The 19021-nt window shown below is 65.2% G+C and overlaps 1 long non-coding RNA gene across 1 annotated transcript; it reads right to left on the reverse strand.

Moving 5' to 3' along the window:
- Positions 1-6795: 6795 nt before the first annotated feature.
- On the reverse strand, positions 6796-14582 carry LOC150010880 (uncharacterized). Its single transcript, XR_016510626.1, has 3 exons — positions 14511-14582; positions 8027-8086; positions 6796-7010 (listed from the first exon to the last, which is right to left on the reverse strand). It is a non-coding gene; the product is annotated as an uncharacterized LOC150010880 (long non-coding RNA).
- Positions 14583-19021: the final 4439 nt, after the last annotated feature.

Raw genomic sequence — 19021 nt, forward strand, 5'->3', positions numbered from 1 at the left:
CAGCTAGAGGGGCGCTAGTCCCATATAGAAGTGGGAGAGGTGCCTGGAAAAGGGGCGAGTGCTGGGCAGGCAGCATTGTTCCCTCTCAGACCCTCCCCCACGCACAGCGCCACAAGGTGGTGAAACGGGTTGCCCTGCACTGATGAATCTCTAAGGCTCTGCCCCTTAAAACGTAACAGGTGTGACAGCTCTACCTAAGACACAGAGGCAAACAAACACAGGAGCCTGTCAGAATAAGGAGACAGAGAAGTATGGCCCAAAGGGGGAACAGATCAGGGTTCCCGTGGGAGAACTAAGAGATGAGGAGACAGCCAACCTCACAGATGAGGAGATAGACAATCTGACAGATGCAAAGTTCAAAACACTGGTGATAAAGGTGCTCACAGGCTTGACAGATATGCTTGAATATGGCAAATGCATAAGAGAAGAAGTGAAGGCTATGCTAAGTGAAACAAAGGAAAATCCACATAAAACCAATGGTGAAGGGAAGGACACTGGGGTTCAAATCAATGATTTGGAACATAAGGAAGGAAAACACAGTCAACCAGTGCAGAATGAGGAAGCAAGAATTTTAAAAAATGAGGAGAGGCTTAGGAACCTCTGGGACAACTTTAAACATGCCAACATCTGAATCATAGGGGTGCCAGAAGGAGAGAGGAAGAGCAAGAAATTGAAAGCTTATGTGAAAAAATAATAAAGGAAAACTTCCCCAATTTGGCAAAGGAAATAGATATACTGGTCCAGGAAGCATAGAGAGCCCCAAACAAGCTAGACCCAAGGAGGACCACACCAAGACACATCATTAAAATGCCAAAGGTTCAAGATAAAGAGAGAATCTTAAAAGCAGCAAAAGAAAAGCAGAGAGTTACCTACAAAGGAGTACCTATAAGACTATTAGCTGATTTCTCAAAAGAAACTTTGCAGGCAAGAAGGGACTGGCAAGAAGTATTCAATGTGATGAAAAGCAAGGACCTAAAACCAGGACTACTCTGTCCAGCAAAGCTCTCATTTAGAATGGAAGGGCAGATAAAGTGCTTCCCAGACAAGGTGAAGCTAAAGGAGTTCATCATCACCAAGCCATTATTATATGAAATGTCAAAGGGACTTACTTAAGAAAAAGAAGATCAACACTGTGAACACTAAAATGACAACAAACTCACAACTATCAACACCTGAATCTAAAAAATAAAAACAAAATCCAACTAAGGAAACCAGAACAGGAACAGAATCATAGGTGTGGGGATCACATGGAGGGTTATCAGCTGGGAGGGGGAAGGGGGAGAAATGGGGAAATGGTGCAGGGACTAAGAAGCATGATTGGTTGGTACAAACAGGGGGATGTTAAGAATCATATAGGAAAGGGTGAAGCCAAAGAACTTACATGCCCGACCCATGGACATGAACTAAGGGGGATGGGATTGCTGGAGGGAAGTGGGTACTGGGCAGAGGGGAGCAAAGGGAAGAAAATTGGGACTACTGTAACAGCATAATCAATAAAATATACTTTAAAAAAGAACAAGAAAATGGTCCCTCAGTTCGGACCCCCTATATTATGCACATGAGGAACGTGAGGCACCCAGAGGGGTAAGGAACCCCCCGTGCCCCGCAGGGCGGCAGAGACTGGAGCAGGGACAGAAGCCAGGGCTCCTACGGCGAGCCAGGGCCCATTTTCCCTCTGGGGGTGCCCAGGACCCTGGCCAGGAGGCTGAGGGCATGTGCGGACCCAGCCCAGCCCTGCAGGGTCTCAGGAACAGCCGGGCTCAGGCAGCCCTCTGCCGTGGGCTGTGCGGCACCCCCAGCCATCTCAGAGTCAGCTGAGATCCTCCCGTGAGGCCGCCCCTTGATCCTGACCCCGAGTAAACGGGACCAGGCTCCTCCCCGTTCTGAGGCCAAGCTCGCTCGCACACCTGCCTTGCACCCGAGGGTCCACCTTGGCAGGAGGAAGCGGGCCTAGGCCTCCCGGCTCCGTGCCTGCCTCGGGCCGTCTCAGAACGTGTGGCCGGGCTTGCGGGCAGGCACCCCTGCTGCCATTCCCGCTGCTGCTCCCGAGCCAGGCCCTGGGGGCAGGGCGTGAGGAGCACCCGTGACCCTGAGGACCCAGGAACAGTGGGCAAGGCAGCCCGGGGTCTCTTGGATGTTCCTGGGACGGGTGTGCAAGAAGGGGGCCCCGTGGTGGGGCCCGGCTCCGCTGGCCTGGCTCCCTAGGGGGGAGGCCCAAGAGGCTCCTCTGGGGCCAAAGGCCCGGACTCCAGCCCATTGAGGCCCCCAAGTCCAGCCCCAAACCGCACCTGCTGCAGCCTGTTTCCAGGCCGGCTCCTTGGGCTCCGTGACTGTCCACCTGTGAACCCCGAAAGGCCTGGGCCTCCTCCACTGCAGCACTGCCAGGCCCCTTTGGTGCCACCTCCCCGTATTTCTTGCTGCCTGCCACCCGCTTTGGTCCGAGCCCAGTGCCACCACCTCCCAGGCCCTCTGACTCCTGTCCCCCTCTGGGTGGCCAGGGAGACCCTCGGCGAACGCAGAGCTGCCGGGCCAGGCTGGGCTCCCGTTCCGCGGCCTCGGTCCTGAGGAGCAGCCTCGGGCTTCGCCTCGCCCGTCCCCTGGCGCCGGCCGCTCTGCCTGCCCCGCAGCTCACGCACCCGGACAGCCAACCTCTCATCCTCGGTCTGCAAGGAGGTGGGCTCAGAGAGGGCCAGCGGCTGCCTTCGGTCACACAGCTGCGGGGGCTGAGCCACACCCTTCCTGCTGGGGGTCTCCTGATCCTGTGTTCCTCTGCTGCACCCCAGCCCCCCACCCCTCCCCGCCCAGGCCCCTCCATGGCCTTTCCGGGGCTGCTGGGGCGAATGCCTATGGGCCCCTGGGGAGGTCTCCATGGGGGGTGCGTGACCACAGACCGCCCGCAGGATGCCTCCTCCCCCCCACCCCACCCATTGGGGGCTGCTGGGTGACGCCTCCGGCCGGGTGGGGGGTCTGGCTGGGCGCCTCAGGCTGCTGGGGCTCCTGGAAGTGGCCGCCCGCCTGCTCTGCTCTGCACGCGTGCCAACGCTGAGGCCCAGGATCTGAGGTCGAGGGTCAGGGTTCAAGCCCACCAGGGACACGCTCTACCACCTCTGAACCCAGGTCAAGTCACTTCCTTCTGGGGGGCACGGGGGCTCAGACCCACGGTACGCAGGCGGACCCTCAGGAGCGAAGCAGGCGGCCTGGGCACACGGGAAGGCCTTGCGCCTGGCCCGCTTCCTTGGCCACAGGGAAAGGACCCCAGAGCCCCACCTGTCCCTCGCTGCAGCACCCCTCCCTCCCCCAGCCCCCGGGCCCTCAGGGGAGCAGGACAGCCACAGGCCCTGGGTGGGCAGAGGCAGTGCGATCCCAGCCCCGTGCGGGCCTGCGTGTGGCCTCGGGAAATCCACCCGGGGAGCAGGCACAGGCCGTGTTTGGCGGCTCACGGCTCACAGTCGCCACCACCTCCCGCCGCCACACGGTGTCGCTGTCGGGAAGGGCACGGCCCAGGGCAGGGCGCCCGGCGGGCTGTGGCCGGCGGGGAGGGGGACCTACGGCGGGGTGGCACCTCTCAGTTGGCGGGGCAGGGGCTCCTTTCTCCGTAGGAGTTCTCAGCGGGTGTTATGACGGGTGGGACAAACATGACTATAATGCGGGCTGGGCTCCTTATTACCGATGTCCTGTGACATGGGGTCACTGCATGTAACAGTTACATGTGTGTTCTCGATGACATGTGTTCAACATTGCTATGTTCATTTTTCCTTCAGATTTTAAAAGGAATTGAAATGGACGTGCTCGTGGGCCACAAACAGTGCTGGGTCTTGGCTCTGTGCCCTCCAAGCTGATGGGCGGGCTGGCCCTGCCGCGTGTTCCCGGACGCGAGGGCACCCTGAGATCCTGGCCTTTGCCACCTCACCCTGGCCCTGGGTGACGGCTTTGTCCCTTGGTGCCATGTGGCCCTGGCTCAGCTGAGGGAGGTGGGGTCTAATTGCTGGACTAGCTCCTGAGAGGGTCAAGGTCAGAGATGGCTCTTGTGGACGTGGGGCCCACGGGCCTCTCAAGGAGCCCACCCTGGACTCCCCAGGAGCAGAGGGGACGTGCAGTCCCCCCTGAGCCCCACCAGGAGCCACTCCCTGAATCGGGCAGCAGGTGGCGCCAGGCTCAGGTGGGGCCCACGGACTCCCCCATCTTCCCCGTCCTCACCCTGCACCCCACCCAGAGCCCCGCCCTGACTGCTACATCTGACGCCCTCACAGCACCTCAGGAAATGCTGGGGAAATTGAGGCCTTTGCCCCGGAAGCCAGGCCCTTCACCCCGCAGGGCCTCCCAGCGCCGGGCGAGGGGACAAAAACAGGCTGCTTTGGCCATACTGACATCTTCATCCAGTTTGTTCCAGGACTTAGCTGCTTCCACACCTTGCGATGACTAGAGGGTGGGTAGCCCTGGCCCCCAGGCCGCCCCAAGCCCACCTTTAGGGAGGGTCCAACACCCCATCTCCAGAGACCACCAGCTGGCAGAGGAGAGCTTGGATGTTGGTCGGTTGGGAGGGACACAAGTGAGCCAAGTGTCACCCCCTCCAGGGAGCCACCCTTGACTGCAGGACTGAGTCCAGGGTTCCTCAGGGCTCTCCCAGTCCCTGGGCTGTTCCTGCCATGGTCCCGACAACAGTGGGTGGCTGCCGTGTGCCCCTGGTTGCTCCCCACCAGGCCGTGAGCTCTGCAGGGCAGGGCCAGGAGGAAAGGCTGGACGGACTCCTGAGGGAGGCACGGGCGCCATCGGCTCGGGCCCAGACACACGCGCTCCCATGGCCACAGGTGACGCCTGAGCTGTGGGCGCTGAGGACGGGGCTGTGAGCCAGAGCCCTGGGGGGCGGGGAGGAGCAGGGAGGGGCGCAGGCGGGGTGTGCGCAGGCGTGAGGGTGGGGCTGTGTACGGGGCAGCAGCAAGTGCCCAGAAGGGCAGAGAGGCCACTCCCAGAGGCTGTGAGGCCTGGTGGTGGGGGTCAGGATGGAGCAAGAGGGACAGAAGCGGCCAGCCTGCCACAGACCACAGCGTGAGGACGGGGAGGACGGTGCTCCAGTGTGTCCCCCCATGCTGGCCCTGCCCCAGAAGATGAGTGGGGGGATGACGGTGCCCTGCTGGGAGGGCCTCTCCTCTGTGTCCCCAGCTGCAAACTCCTGCACAGCTGTCACAGTCCAGCTCAGGCTGCCCGGCTGGGAAGCCCTCCCTGCGGCAGCTCCTCAAGGCCAGGCACGGGGTGTTGGGGGGCAGGGGAGTGCCGGTCAGCCCAGGGGTGGCTGTGTGGGGCTGGGGAGGCCTCCAGAGCCCAGGCAGGAGGCCAGGGTCAAGTGGGGTCTTGGGGACACTCATCGTGTGGGGGGAGAGTCTGGCCAAGGCCTCAGGCTCCCAAATGCACAGCCAGGAGGTGCCCAACTCAGCAGGTCCCCTCCTCATGGTCCCTGTCACAGGGCCCCTGTCCTCGATGACAGTCTGAGGACTGTCCATGTCCCGTCTGTTCTCCTGCCGGGGGCTGCGGTGTCCTGTTCTGTGTGCCACGGGTCGGCCGGAGCCAGCCTGGAGCTGTCCAGTGTCTGTCATGGGGCAGCGAGGACACTGACGGTCAAGCACTGGGTGCCAAGGGGGCCTCGGAGCCAGGCCCGGAGCTGCCCCCCGGGGCCCACGCCTGCGGCCCAGGCTTGGGCTGAGTGACACGTGGGTGGCCTGGGTCCCAGCCCTGCGCTCAGAGGAGGTGGGAACGAGGTGGAGGATGGGCTGGGTCCCGGGTCCAGGAAAACCCACCCGAAGGGCCTGAGGCTGCTGGATGGCTCAGGGGCACAGACAGGCAGGTCCGGCGACCCTCGCTAGCCTGGACGTGGCCCCCGGGCCAGCCGTGCGCAGGCTCCCACAGGCAGGTGAGCCCCAAGTACCACCACACGCCCTCCACCGCCCAGCCCCGGGGCTTCCAGAATGAACAGGCCAAGTCCAGCGTCTCGTCAGAACAGCTTTTATTGAAAGGCATATGCATCCTGCAGCCTCCCGCCGGGCTCGAGCCGGCGCGGGGCGGGCCCCCGTGGCGCGTGTCGCTGGGCTCCTCAGGGAAGGCAGTAGGTTGTATAGTTATCTTCCAAGGGGCGGCATCACAGCCCTGAAACCACACAACCTACTACCTCACCCCGCCGGCGCCCCGGGCGCGGGAGGGCCCGCCGTCCCCGCCGCTGCCCCACGCCAGCCTCCATCCCTGCCCGGCGGGCCGTGGCCCCGGAGCCGAGCGGCAGGGCTGGGCCGGCGCAGGGCAGGAAGACCGCGCTGAAGGTGCCCCGGTTTCCCCAGTCACAGTGCCGCCCATCCCGTCCACCTGCCCTTGGCCGGGGGGAGGGGTGAGCCGGGGCCCGCGGGGCCCGTGTGCTGCGAGGACGCCCCTCTCTCCTGCTTGGGGAAGGCCAGCAACCACCAACGCGCCGGGCCTCCCTCCGTCTCAGGGGGCAGGTGCCACCGCGCCAAATGCCAGCCCCGTGGGTCTCCCTGGGGCTCCACCCTGCAAGCCAGCCGAGTCTCAGCAGCCTGACCTCCTGATGCCCAGGGCGTGCCACACAGACGCCACTGAGGGTCCCCTCCCCAGGGCAGCACAGCATGAGGGGAGGGAGGGTCAGCTTGGAGCCCCACCCTGCTCTGGACACCTCACCCCACCTCTCCTTCAATCCTCATCTGCCCTGTGTCAGAGGGGCAGCCTGAAGCCCAGAGAGGTCCAGGGACCTGCCCAAGGTCACACAGCAAGAATTACTGCGTGACATCCACCGTCCCCAGCCCGCCAAGGCTTCCCCTGAGCCCCTCCACTCCTCCCCAGCCAGGGCCCCGGATGCTGTCCACCGTCGATATTACAGCCACTTCAGGAAAGACAGTAGATTGTATAGTTATCCCATAGCAGGGCATAGCCCCAAACTATACAACCTACTACCTCACCCCAAAGGGCCATCAGTCTGGGCGCCCGGATGGACTTCACGGCTTCCGCAACACCTCCTGGAGGGGGAAGAGGTCACATAGCTGATAAGTGGCTGAGTAGAGGTTAGAACACGGCACTTTCTGCCTAGTGAAATGGTATGAGAGTTCTGAGCTCTCCCATATCCTAAACCTCTTCCATACCCCTTCCAAGCAGGCCACCTCCTCCAGGCAGGCACCAGGCTGTACTGTGCCATTTAATACTCAGGCCTGATGAAGCTGAGAACACTGATCCTATTTTGCAGTGAGAAAACTGAGGCTCAGATAGAAGCAGTCCCAGGCACCAGGTCGGGATGGGGGACAGGGGGCCTCCGTCTCCCAAGCTTGGCCTTCTTGCCCACTGCTACAGAGGGAGGTCTTAAGCCCAGGCCCAAAGGGCAGGGCAGCTGCTGCTACTTGAACAACCCCTGGCTGCGGGCGCTGCACCTTCCTCCCCATGAGGGGTAAGTCCAGGACCCTCAGCCAGCGAGCAGGGCACCAGAGCCCATGCCTGGCACCATCCACCCAGAGAGAGAGTCTGAAGTAGTCACCTGGGGAACCAGGAATGCCCCAATACAGCGCGCCCCCCACGCAGGACCTGGCCGGCTTGTGCTCATGGGCACCCAGTGTTCCCTCCAGGCCCCAGAAGGAAACTTGCATGAGAGGGTCTTAGGACCCCTATCCCTTGCCTCCGCCTGGACTCTCTGGCTGGCAGATGGGACTGGCATGACCCCAGCCAGCCTCTGGGGCAGGGGCTGAGGGGTCAGACCAAGGGCCCTCCTTGGGTCCCCTGCAGTGGTCCAGGCATGAGTACCCTGGCTTGTTTGGCAAACGTCCTCTGGCACCCCCAGCTGCCCTGACTGCAGCCTCCCCACCACCAGACGTCCCACAGCTCCTGACTTCCCAGAGCCGGGCAGGCGGGAGGGGCCTGCGGCGGTGCCAGGTGTCACCCCTGCCAGCCTGAGCCGCCTGGGCCTCCAGCCGGGGTGGCCAGGGGAGAATACTCGCTGGCCTGGATCCTGCAGTGACCAAGGGGCCCACCCTGACGCCCAGCTCACCGTGAGGAAGGCCAGCCTCGGACAGGAGACCCATCTCAGCGCCACTTCCTGACCTGCTGGCTGTAGGAAAAAGAAACAAGCGTCAGGTCTGGAGCCGGTGCTGCTGTGTCCCCTCCGGCACCCACCCTGCCACCTGCCGGGGAGCCTCACTGCGGCCTCTCGCCTGGGGACACAGCCTCTGCCGCCACCCTGTGCTGGACGGCACCAGATCAGAGATGGCCGAGACCCAGGCCCGGCCCCTGAATGGTCAGGGTCCCTGGTGTCCCCCTGCTGGTGACTGGCGCCATGCCAGGCTTACTCTGACGCTCTGGGGATGGAGGATCCCAGAAGGGACACACACTGCCCTGCTGTGAGCCTGGCCGTTAAAGGGACCCGTGGGGGAGGTCCCAGCAGGTCCCAGAGCCCCAGGTCCCGTGGTGAGTGAGGCCCAGGTGCTCCCCGGGCAGAAACCTGGGGACGGGCTCTGGGACGTGGCCACGCCTCAATGAATTTTCCCCACACAGGCTCTGCCCAGCCGGCAATGGCCAGGTCTCTCGGGAAGGGACAGAGATATAGACGGGCAGGTGGCCGGACCACTGGCGAGCTGGAGGGCCCCCGAGGCAGCGGCTGAGATGCTGGACTTGAAGCCAGACCCACTGGGGTCTGTCCAGCCCTGCCCTGTGCCTACCATGGGACCCCCTACGTGGCCCGGGCTCTTGAACCACCCTGGATGCCAAGCTCCCCCCACCAGCCCCCCAGAGGAGAATGCCCTGGGCAGGCCTCCCCCGACACTCCCAGGCGCCTGCCAGCCGCCCCCGCCCCACCTCCGGCCTTTGCCCCGGAGCGCCCACCCCACAAGGGCCTGTGTGCCCACAGGTGTGCCTGCTGCCCAGCAGGAGGCCCGGCCTGCGTCCGGGCATGGCCGATGTAAGCAGGGACTGGGACCTGCAGCCGCGTCCCCTCCTCCGAGGGCAGGGGTGGCGCCCACCATGATCTCTTCACATGACCAGGAAGCAGATGTCGGGACCCCCACAGGGCCCCTACTCTGGCTTTGCCCCCATCAAGAGAGGGCTTGCCTGGAACTTGCCCTGTTCTTTAGCTAACAACCTGGTTGGGGGGGGGGGGCGCTAGGATCAACATTTCCGGGTCTGTGACCAGTTCAAGGAGACGTTTCTGAGGTGGTGGGGGAAAGCCCCCAACTTTGTGAGTTAGGGGGGAATGATTCACTGGGCCCACCTGCCCTATGGCCGTAGGAGTGACCATAGGCCTTCCCTGCCCCGGGGGACAGCAAGAGTCCTGAGACAGACCAGAGGGACCCTCCCCAGCCAGCCTGGACGAGGGCCGGCCGCAGGACAGGCAGTGCCGGGCAAAGGGCGCTTCTGAGCAGGACTGCTGGAGACGGAGGAGTCAGCCGTCGCCCTGCCATCTGCCAGCTGCCACTGCCGGCCCTGCCCGTCCCACAGTGGTCGTCTGTGGCTGGGCTGCTGGGAGGCCCGAGGTGGGAGGAGCCAGGCTGGCTGGGGACAGGTGTGCGGGAGGCCACAGTGGGCAGGTGGCCCTTTCAGAGCCAGGCGGATGTCTGGAGCGAGCAAGGCAGCCAGACGGTGTCACCCTGCAGTCACCTCAGGCTTGGCTTGGGGCCACCGGGAGCTGGGCCCCCCCCACGGTCACCCCCCTCTTCATTGTCACCCTGATTAGGTTTCTCCCCATAAAGCAGCCAGTGTTTCTGCTCGTCGGGCCGTGCCAACAATGGAGTCTGGGAAAAAGACGTGGGGTGGCGTCCAGGGGGCGGGGTCCCCTGCAAACGGGCTGTGGCGTTAACGAGATGTGCGCACTGGGCGGCGTGTGACCAACGGGCCGGGGCCGGGCTGGGACTGGGGAGGCCAGCCAGGCTCTCAATTTATGAGGCACCGGAAGTCAGCATCAAAACTAACGTGAAATGTAGAAATTAACTGACGTGGAAGGTCCAGGATATAAAAACATCAAACTTAAGGACAGAATGGGTCACGGTTACTGACTGCTCCTTCGGCCTCAGGCTCCAATGGCTGGGTGAGTACAGGGCCCAGCGGTCTTGTCGCGCCCAGGACCACACCTGGGGACGTGGGAGCGAAGCCAGAACCTGGAGTCTCTGACTGCGGGCTCTTCGCCCAGACTGGCGCCCCCATGGCCGGCACAGACCCCAGCCCTGGGAAGCGGAGTCTGCAGGCGGGAGCCCCCGCCGGGCCCTCCTTCCTCCTCGGCCCCCGATGGCCCCTCCCCGTGTGGCTCCTCTAGAACAGAAGTCCAGGGGTCCAGGCCCGCATCTCCCATCAGTGGGAGTGCGTGCCGCGCCCTGGCTTGGTTTTCCCACCTCCAGAGACCTCCAAGCTACCGGACGAAGATGACCACGCATGTCCACTCCCCAGGGCAGGGCCCGGGCCTGTCCTGCTGCGGCTAGATGCCCCTTTGCCAGAGCAGGGCCAGGCACCGGGTGGGTGCCGAGGCCGCTGCCCGCGGGTGCGCAAGTTTGGAAGCTCACGGGGGGAGCAGCTGAGAAGCTGGGGGTCCTGCTCTGCAGACGCACCCACCTGCACCAGCGGGGACCGTGGGCGCGGGGCGATGGGGAGGGCCGGCTCGGGAGGCTGCCAGGGCAGTGCTGACCCCTGCTCCCGCCAACCCGCGGCGGGCTTCGGGCAAGTGATGCGGCCCCTGGGCCTCAGCGCCCAAGCCGTCAGGAGGAGGCCGCGCGGGGAGGAGCTGCTGTTCCCCGCCTCAGGGCCAAGCTCACCATTTGCTTGGAGTCCAAAGGGAGAAGCGAGAGCCCAGCGCCCACTCCCTGAGCCTATGGGCAGCTCCAGCTGGCGCAGAACCACTAGGCAACAGTTTTAACCTCAAAGGCATGTGTTTCATCTGAAAATATTCTCAATTCAGGCCGCAGACTGGGTCACAAAGGCAAGGGGGGGTCACTAAAAATGCCGACAGGAGACCCTGCCCCGTGGCAGCCCCACCTGGGCACGGCACCCTCTGGGGATGGCCCTTCCTGCCCCCAGGGGGCGGCGGTCTCAGCCGGGCATGTGGGACACACAGCCTTGGTCGCCACGTTCTACCGCCCCGCGCCCCGAGCAAACCTCGCTTCATGGCCACGGAATGCTCTCCCTGGGAACGCAAGGGGAGGCCGCTGGGAGGGGCCTGGGGCTGCGCCCGGCAACCGTCCCGGCCTGGAGGGCTTGGCTGGGCCGCACGTCTGGGGAGGCAGCTGGCCCCCCGAGGCCCGATGGTGCCCCTGCCACCCGCACGCTGCCCGCAGAGAACAAGGTGTGGCTGTCGCTGCAGACGTGGCGTCAGTCCTGTCAAAGGCACACACTTCTCAGTCTTCCGCAAAACTAGGAGCTCGGAGGCCCTCTGCGGACCTACGGCTGGCGTCGCAGGCAGGTACCCCGTGCCCGTCCACTCCGCGAGGCCAGCGGAGGACGCCGGCCCACTGTGAGTGGCACAGCGGTGTCTCCTCTACGCTGTTCCCAGCCCCTGCTGCCCAGACCCCCTGGACGCAGGGCCTGCTCCCGGCACGACCGCCGCCGTCCGCCAGGCCCTCCTTTGGCCACTGGGAGCTGTCGGAGGTGACGCTGTGCACAGTGGGCACAGAGCGGGACCTCAGCTGGCCCAGAGGCGGCCCGGCCCTGCTCCCCGAGGCCCCGGGCGGCGCCTCAAACGGGGCGCAGCCGAGCCAGCCCTGCCCCGGCTCACAGCGTCCCGCGCCCGCGCCCAGCTGGGCAAGCGTCACGTCCAGAACGGCCGGCGCCAGGACGCCCCCAGCAGCGCGGCTTTCGGGGCGGCCCCGCGGGGCTCGAGGTTACTACGGCGTCTCCGTCTGCTGGGCGAGGGGCCGGGGCTCCTGGCCGACCTGCCGCTTGCCCGCCGGTGCCAAGTCCAGGGCGGCCGGGCCAAGGCCGGGGAGGGCGGGGCGGGGCGGCGCTGGGCCGGGGCCAGGCCGCAGGCAGACGGGCCTCTGCCCGGGACACAAGATGGCGCGGCCGGGCGGCCATTTCGTGGAGCCCTCGCCGTGGGAAGGGGACACTTGCACCCCGGAAGCAGGCTGCCACCCTGCGCTGAGGCCTGGGAGGGCCTGGCCAGAGGCGGGGGTGGGGGTGGGCAGGCAGAGCCCTTGGTGGGACCGCCCTCCCGTCCAGGCAGCCGCCCTGGGGTGCCACAGGCTGCGTCACCCGCTCTGCGGGGCTCTGGGCCTGGGTTCCGCGGCGGGTGGGCGTCCCCTTTGCCCCGGGGAGGCGACCCTCCAGCGCCAGCAGGCACGGGGCAGATGGCAGCACTGGGGCTGCCACCACAGGGACACCGGGGGGACCACCGAGGGACACTCCTGTCCTCGAGTGGCTCCAGCCCCACCACCCAACCACGCCAGCTCCGGCCATTTCTCGACACTGGAGGCTCCTAAGCGTCCGGTGGCCGGCCAGCCCTCACACCTGTCCCCTCTGGGGAGCCCAGCCGGGCAGACAGCGGGCCCCCCACGCCGGGCCCGAGCCTTACTCAGACCCCCAGTGTGAGGCAGGGCCGTGCGGCTCACGCCAGCAGGTAAGCACCGGGTGGAGCCCAGGAGGCTGCAGTTTATCGGTTTTCACTGGGACCAAAACATCCAAAGCGCAGCATTGCGAAGGCCTTCGGGGCTTTTCTGTCTAGGCAGCTAGAGCGTACCTGGGTATTTCGTCCTGGAACAAAGTTCTGCCCCTCCTCAGCTGTGGGTACCAGACACGGGCCAGCCTTGGTGGCTTCTCTACATGGCTCTGCTGTGGGGTACCAGGTCCGTCGCCCCAAGTCTCGGTGAACCCACATTCTCACAAACCCCTGGGCAGTGGGGCGGTCTCTCTAGCCATAGGAATCTAGGGTGACAGGGAGGCCAGGGACAATCCCCTTCAGAGCCCGGCTGGCACCGGGCTGCCATCCGCGCTGAGCGTGGGCGAGGCCCCAGGGCTCTGCCCAGGACAGGGAGCCACCCAAGCTGAGCACTGCTCCCCGCCCCCCGGGTCCTGGCCGAGTCCAGGCATACTTCAAAGAGAACAATTTCAAGTGGGTCCAAAAACAAGCCCCACCGAGTGAGTCACCATCTCCACTCGACCTCTGAATGCTCCCCCAGCCCAGGCCAACCTCCCGAAGAGTCTGTTGTCACCCCAACAACCCCCCCAGGCCGCAGCTGGGCACTTCCCGGTCCTTGGCCTCCATTTCTTGGTGAACAGAGTGGAGGTGAGAGCCGGCCCTGCTGGTGGTGCCGGGGCTGAATGACGGTGTGCACACGGGGGACAAGGGACAGAGGGTCTCCCCTCGCACCCCGGCCTCAGCGGCCGTGCACAGCCCCCACTGCCCTGGCCTGGGAGCCTCGCGGCCTCTGGCATGTCCACAGGGTTTCGGGGGAGGACCAAGCTGCTCATTCTGGTGCCTCAGCCTGGGTGAGGGACACACCTCTAGGGACCTGGGTTTCATTTGGACCCTAGAGGCCACCCCTGCCACCCGTGGGACGTTGGGGAGACTTCACAGGGGGTGCCCAGGAAAGCACTGGGACCAGCTGGCCTGGGGACAGCCCAGCAGGCCCGTCGACGCCCGGAGCCTGCCGCTCCTGCGGCCCGTGTGCCCAGCCCGCGTCCCGGCCGCTCTGCGCTGCCTCCTTTCTCCCACCTCCATGCTGGCCTTCTTCCTCCTCCGTCACCCCCTCGTGTCCCCATTTCCCCCATCCCGGATGTCCCCGGGGACCTGGATCCCACCCCACCGGCCGCTGCAGGCCCCATGTGCAGACACAGACGTCCCGGGGCAGCGTCCGCAGGGTCGGGCAGGCAGGCCGGACCTGTACGCACACAAGACCCAGATGGCACGGGGGTCCTGGGTCCTCGCCACACAGACCTGGCAGGTAGGCCTGCACTGGCCGCAGCAGCGGTGGAGGAGAGGAAGTCTGTCTGGCCCTGTGGCTCCCAGGAGGCTTGAAGTGGGCCCAGCAGTCTGCACTGAGGGCTGGCTCTGGCGGGGAGGACAGGGCAGACAGACTCTGGGAACCACGGGCCCCCCATCAGGGCCACCAGGCAGCTGTGACAGGGACCGGCAGGCCAGGGCCTTCTCGCTGGCCGCGCTCCTGAGCTCTGCCGACTCCGCAGACACCGGTTCTGACCCGATACTTGGCCCGAGCCCGCCCACCACGCACGCCCCGAGGCACGGGCTCTGTGCAGAGGGAGCGACCCTCCCCTTATGCGCAGACGTGGGGGTGGACAGACAGTCCTGATTCCAGCTTCCAGGGTGAGACCGGGCCAGCCCCGCTGCACGCAGACCCGGGCCCCTCAGCTGCACAAAGAGGTCAGAGCGGGCCCGGCTGAGCTAGTGCAAATGAGCGCAGAGTGCCTGCCGCTCCCCGGGCCCGCGGGGGTGCGTGTTGCACGTGTGTGCAGACCCATGTCAGGCCCGCCTGGCCCACGGCGGCACCGGGAGGCGGAGGGGCAGGCGTCCGGATTCTGAGCATTCCGAACACAGCACTGACCTGAGGTGGCAGTCGCCTGAGCTTCAGGGATCGGTCACCTGGGGGATGAGCTGGCTGAACAGAAGGCACAATGGCTGGAAGGAAAGACAGACGCTGGTTAAGTCTCGGGAAGGCGCCCCCGCCGTGTGCAGGGCACACACGTCCTGCGTTCGTACCTGCTGGGGCCGGCCCACCCTCCTCGAGGACCCCATGAGGCCTGGCAGAGCTCAGGGGCCACCAGAGCCTCTTGGGGACCCCACAGGCCAGGAAGCCGCGGGGCCTATGTGACTTTGTACCCAGAACACCGGGGCTGAAAGACCTCTATTTTCTGGGATCGACCCCCTCCAAGGGGCAGCCGTCGGCAGCAGGTTTGGCTGCGAGGTTGCGCTGGAAGTTCAGTCAGGCTCCGCAAGGCCCGGCAGCACGCCTGGGGGTCCCTGCTGCCCCCTCAGCCTCGGTTCTCAGGGCTGGGGAGCCTGAGCGGCAACAGCGCGTGAGCCGCTCCAGTGGAGAGAGGAACGCAGCCGTGCTGAGCGCAACGGAGCTCCTCCCTCTCCTTCCGCCTGGCCTCGGCAGGGACATGGGCACAGTCCCCTTCCCGCCCGTGGGATCCGTGCGGGCCTCGTCCTTGCCCGTGGTGCGTTATGGCCGACCCCAGGCCAGACCCTCACTTCTTAGCCACTGTGGGCTCCCTCTTACGCTCCTGTAGGTGCTCGGGAAGGAGGGAGCAAGAGGTTCATGCCCTCTTTGCAAATGAGAAAACAGAACCCAGAGAGGGGTCATGGCTTCCCCAAGACCAGAGCGCCAACCTCTCACGGAAGCCACGGGCATTTGGGAGCACACCGTGCACCCCAAAACCCCACCTAGTCGTATAGAGGGTAAACTGCAGCTCGTGGCAGAGGGGCCCGGCCCGTGCAACAGCTCATAGGAGCTGGGCTGGGGCCGGCGTGCCCGTCGCTCCGTGTGGCGGCAGGAGGCGACGGCTCGGAGCTTGCTCAGGAGTCCACAGGCCAGCAGCTCGGCCCCCGACTCTCCCGAGTGCATCTGCCTCCAGGATGCAGGGTAACCGGGCCACATGGCAGGGGTGGGACCCAGTGCGGGGCGCTGGCTCACAGCTGCCCTCAGTCCTGGTCCTGGAGTGGGGATTCTTGCACCTGCCAGGGGCCAGCCTGGTCTCTTGGCCACTCTGGACCTGGCTGCAGGCTGCGGCCTACAAGCACGGGGCTGGTGTCGGGGTCTCCTGATAGAGGAGTCCCCATTCCCCTCCAGGCCAGACCACCTGCCCCCTAGGTCACCTCCCTGCCCAGGTCCAGCTTACCTGGGCTGTGCCTTCCTGGAGCCTCTTTCAAAGGCCATGAGGGACCCCACTTTCTTGGGGGTGCTCTGGGACGAGCCACATCCTGCAAGACACAAGATAACCAAGGGGTCAGCTCAGCAGGCCTGGTGGCACATGGGCCCGAGAACGGGGCGCTAGGCTGGGGTCCCTCCAGACCGCTCACTGCCCGTCTCCCCTAAGGCTGGCAGCTCTGCAGCGGGGACCACCTCTTACGCAGAGGTGTGTCCCTTGGCCTAGAGGGGTGCCCCCACTCCCCCTTAGAACATTGTCCCTAATCTGGGACTTAGAAGGTGCAGAAGTGACTTTCAGTCTTTCCTGAACCAGCCAGTGAGGGGACACCCCGGGACCAAAGGAAGGAGGACCCCATGCCTGGGGCTCAGGCTTGCGTCCGGCCTGCAGGCTCCCCCAATGTGGGGATGGCTCAGTGAGACAAGTGGCAGATCCAGTCCGGCATCTGCGCTGCCACGGCCAGGAATTCTGCTGGCCAGCACCTCAGGCGGAGCGAGGAATGCAGGCCCGGAGGAGGGCGGAGACCAGGCACCGCGTCCCTTCCACACCCTCCTCCCCAGCCCTGCACGCTGACCCCGGCCCTCCATCACCCCCAGGTGCAGGGCTGTGGCTCCCATGGAGCCCTGGAGGCAAGAACGCAGCTCTCCCCGTCCTCTCGGGAGCGTGGGCAGGGAGCTATGGGGGCCACCAAGGCCAGGAGCCACCCTGTCACCGCATGACCTAAGGACCCCTGAGCCCCAGTTTCCGCAGTTGTAGGACAGAGTCTCTGGCCTCAGGACAGTCCCCATCCTGTGTACAGGAGCCGCACGGCCCTCACCTGGCCGGCCAGGGTGCCCTCCCTGACTCTCCTAGCAGTGGGATGGGCTGAACACTCCCCAGGGGTGCATGTGCTGGTTAACAGCCCCCACCCCGCAGCCTGGCTAGGTCACCCCCATCTGCTGCACCTGGGCCGGGATATCTCCAACGCCCTCACCTGGGCTGGCCCACATGGTATGCTGGGGGAAGGGCTGGCCGGGGCCCCTGCCCACCCCAAGTCCCAGAAGCGAGTTTGGGGGTGGAGTCTGCCAGACCTGCTTGCCCATGAGTGTCCCTGCAATCCAGAACATTCCTGTGTCCATCTGCTGGCTGACCCAGGGCTGCTGGGCTCCCACCTCAGCTCTGCCCTGTGACCCTGGACAAGGCCCTGCACCTCTCCGGGCCCCTGTCTCCTCCTCGCCTGTGGCACGGGGACAGCAGAGCCCACTTCGCAGGCCTCCACGCCGGGTGGGGCTCCAGAGAAAGGATGCGTGAGAACACGCGCTGGGCCCCGGTGCCTGGAGAGAGTCCTCCCTGGACCACCTCCCCTGGGCCCGGGGCCAGGGTGGGTGCAGACAGGGGCGGCCGGGGGCAGGAGGCTCCGAGGCCCAGCAGGAGCTCCCGCCCCAGAGGGCTCAGCCTGACCTGTCCACACTTGTCCCTGGTGTTCACCGCAGGAGAAACACCCTTCCCGCCACAGCCTGGGGCCAAGGAGTTGAGCAGAGAAATGCCTGGGCGGGACTGAAGCCTGGCCTGGCCCTGGGTCAGGCAGACACCCAAGGCCGCAGAAGGACCAAGGTCGGAGGGCCCAGGCGTCGGCTGGCGCGCTTGTGGGCAACCACATCCTCCGGCCTGAGTTTGCAGGACTCGCACCACGGCTGAGTCCCCACCTTCCCGCCCCACCCGGGCCAAAATGGCTCCAGTGAGGGCAGGGGGCGCGGACGGGGTGCTGGCAGGCTCAGGTCCCCAAGGACACAGTATCTCGGGGCAGAGCGGCCCGACCCAGCGAGGAGCCTGGGCTCCCGAGCCAAACAGGCCACAGAACCTTCCAGGCTGCGTGGCCCCCCGGAGCCCCAGTTCAGGGTCTTAAAAAGGAGCCCTTCACCCCGACTGCACAAAGCAGACAACAGAGGAAGCGGGCAGGCGTGATGCTCCTGGCGGCGTGGCGGGCACACGCTGTAGGTGCTCACGCGAGGCAGCCGCCAGCCCCACGCGAGCCCCGAGTTGGTCCAGAAGAGTGAGCCGCCGCCGCCGCCGCGCCCGCTTGCGCGCCCACCTGGAGCTCTGCTGAGTCGGGGCTGCTGCGAGCAACGTCAGGTCCGTGACAGCAAAACAACCCCGACCCAGGTCCACAACAAAATGGCTTCCTCTACAGACGTCATCTCTAGACACCTCACGGGGAACGGCCACTGTGCGTGGGGACGAGGGTGGGCTCTCCCGGCCGTCAGGGGCCTCTCCCACCCCGTCTCACGGCGCCCCGGTCACCTCTGCGCCTATAAAATGGCCAAACTGCATCCTGTCACCAGCACCCCACCGCGATCTCCTGCATCTTTGGTAAACGGCCATCTTCTGGGCGCTGGGTTCACTCTGGCCACGGGGCTGATTTTGTAACCCTAAATTATTTCCCCCCATTGCAGAAGAAACGGGTCCGGAGAAAAGGGGAAAGAGGCAGCGGACCCGCGCCGTCCTTCTGGAAGGCTCAGCCATCACGGGAATCGTGCCCCCTGTCCTGGAGCACCCCCCATGGCACCAACCCCGCTGAATCACCCCATCAGGTGGGACCGTGTCACGGCGACCGCACCCCAGCAGAAGGGCTGGCTTCTCCCAATGCCCCGCACGTGTAAGTGGCATTTGGACAAACACCTGTCTTCAGGTAGGAATCTTCCCCCTTCTCCCTGGGAGAGGCCCCCCAGAAGTGGGGACCCAGCTTAAAGCCCAGGAGGGCGTTCCCAGCCCAAAGCTGCCGTTCCCAGCCTGCCCCTCAGAACCTCCCAGAAACCCACCAAATGTCAGAGGCGGAGGTTAGAGACTCCAGGACAGGTGGGGAAACGGAGGCTCAGGGCGGGGACTGGCCCCAGGTCTCACAGGCAGCGGGGCCAGCGACAGAGGCGGGCCCCCGCGCGCTGGTCTGAGGCACAGCGTTTGAAGGGCTGGCCAGACCCACCTCCACTGGACAGACACCAGGCCCTTGGAAGGGTGGCATGCACCAACGCCCTCGCTCATCACAGACAAGGGGCGCGGGGGGGTCCCCCGGGGCTGGGCAGGCCAAGGGTCACTGCCAGGGGTGGGAAGGTCTGTGGGGACCCCTGTGAGCAGCGCCATGAAGGCAAGACCGTGCAGGACACTGGCGCCTTGGGAGTATCTGACCTAAGTCAACAGAATGAGCCAGTGC

Source organism: Furipterus horrens, unplaced genomic scaffold, assembly GCF_987537825.1.
Source record: "Furipterus horrens unplaced genomic scaffold, mFurHor1.1.pri manual_scaffold_4, whole genome shotgun sequence".
In the NCBI taxonomy this organism is placed as follows: Eukaryota; Metazoa; Chordata; class Mammalia; order Chiroptera; family Furipteridae; genus Furipterus; species Furipterus horrens.